The sequence below is a fragment of the Sinocyclocheilus grahami genome, unplaced genomic scaffold (genome assembly GCF_001515645.1).
Source record: "Sinocyclocheilus grahami isolate Dianchi unplaced genomic scaffold, SAMN03320097.WGS_v1.1 scaffold1902.1, whole genome shotgun sequence".
Classification (NCBI taxonomy): Eukaryota; Metazoa; Chordata; class Actinopteri; order Cypriniformes; family Cyprinidae; genus Sinocyclocheilus; species Sinocyclocheilus grahami.
In genome coordinates this window covers 227,894-229,766 of record NW_015507081.1, presented here as the reverse complement: position 1 = coordinate 229,766, position 1,873 = coordinate 227,894, and the positions used below count along the sequence as shown (strand labels likewise).

The 1,873-nt window shown below is 28.6% G+C and overlaps 1 long non-coding RNA gene across 1 annotated transcript in view; it reads right to left on the bottom strand.

Moving 5' to 3' along the window:
• The window catches only part of LOC107573245 (uncharacterized), an 8,655-nt gene that overhangs the window by 5,378 nt on the left and 1,404 nt on the right, over positions 1 to 1,873 (bottom strand). The window lies entirely within an intron of this gene.

The following is a 1,873-nucleotide window of genomic DNA, read 5'->3' as shown; positions in this document are numbered from 1 at the left end:
AGCAGGAGAAGGACAAATTACAGTAATCTTTCCAATGCTAGTTGTCTAAAGTTTTTTTTTTTTTTATTGCCACGGATAGCTGTTAAAATCTTAAAATGGTTTCGTTGTTCGCTGATTTGGTAATCACTTTATTCATTTTTTATTTTTATTTGTTTATTTTTAATTGTTTTCTTTGCGTGAAAGATTTACTTATGTTTACAACATATTGATTTAAGTTTATTTTTTAAGATTGTGTTATTCTTGTTCTTATTCTTTATTATTATTATTATTATTGTTATTTTTGAGAAAATGTGTGTATTTTGAATGAACTGTCAAATAGGGAACCCAAACTTAAAATATTTAGCCTTTTTTTGCATTAAGCACTTTATTACTCTTCATTTCTTTTTTTTTTTAAAGTCTGTTAGCATGTACGATTCGCTCATAATGTTTATAACATGTTAAAGTGTTTTATATTATTCTTGTTCTCCTCCTTTTATTATTAGTATAGTATTATTATTATTGATGTTGTTGTGGTTTTGAATATTTTATGTAATAAACATTTGTTAAACGTGTGCTTTTGTCAGTAGTCATTACTTTGCCAGTTTCATGAAACTTTGTGTTTGTTTGTTTTATTATTATTCAGATACCAAGGGCCTCTCAGACAAGGCAGATGTAATAAAAGGCGCCGGTGAAAGAGATGGTTTATGGAGTCCTGGATGGAGCCCTCGGGGAACCAAGGAACTGCGAGCCTACCTGGGAGAGAGAATCAAAACAACTTTAAAGAGAAGAAGAAGAAGGGACCTGGTTGTGCAGCAGGAGAAGGACAAATTACAGTAATCTTTCCAATGCTAGTGGTCTAAAGTTTTTTTTTTTTTTTTTTTGCCACGGTTAGCTGTTAAAATCTTAAAATGGTTTCGTTGTTCGCTGATTTGGTAATCACTTTATTCATTTTTTTTTTTTATTTGTTTATTTTTAATTGTTTTCTTTGCGTGAAAGATTTACTTATGTTTACAACATATTGATTTAAGTTTATTTTTTAAGATTGTGTTATTCTTGTTCTTATTCTTTATTATTATTATTATTATTGTTATTTTTGAGAAAATGTGTGTATTTTGATTGAACTGTCAAATAGGGAACCCAAACTTAAAATATTTAGCCTTTTTTTGCATTAAGCACTTTATTACTCTTCATTTCTTTTTTTTTTTAAAGTCTGTTAGCATGAACGATTCGTTCATAATGTTTATAACATGTTAAAGTGTTTTATATTATTCTTGTTCTCCTCCTTTTTTTATTAGTATAGTATTATTATTATTGATGTTGTTGTGGTTTTGAATATTTTATGTAATAAACATTTGTTAAACGTGTGCTTTTGTCAGTAGTCATTACTTTGCCAGTTTCATGAAACTTTGTTTGATTCTTTGTATTTTGGATGCATTTTTACAGTTTACAGCACGTCTAAGTCATCCATTAAACATTGCATGCATTTCGTGTGTGCGTGTCTGCCCGCTGCTGCCTGCCTTGAAGTCAGAATTTGCTTTATTGCCAAGTATGTTTAATAAATTGTGCGTTTGTGTGTGTATTATTATCCTTTTTTTTATTTTGATGAATGTTTAGTTTGTGCGTTAATTATTTAGTTGTTCAGAGTTTATATTTTGTTGTTTGTTTTATTTATTTATTTTTACTTTTTAGTTTTTGTTAAGTGACTGTGGTCCACGATGAAGCATAGTGCACTACAATATGTATAAAAACATATGAGAACAGTTTAAAAGTGACTTTCAAAAATGAGACTTTTTAGGAAATATTACTTTACAATACTGTGGGCATAATTTACATCAAGATGCAGAATTTATTAAACCCATGCAAATCCTGATAGATAGATAGATAGATAGATAGA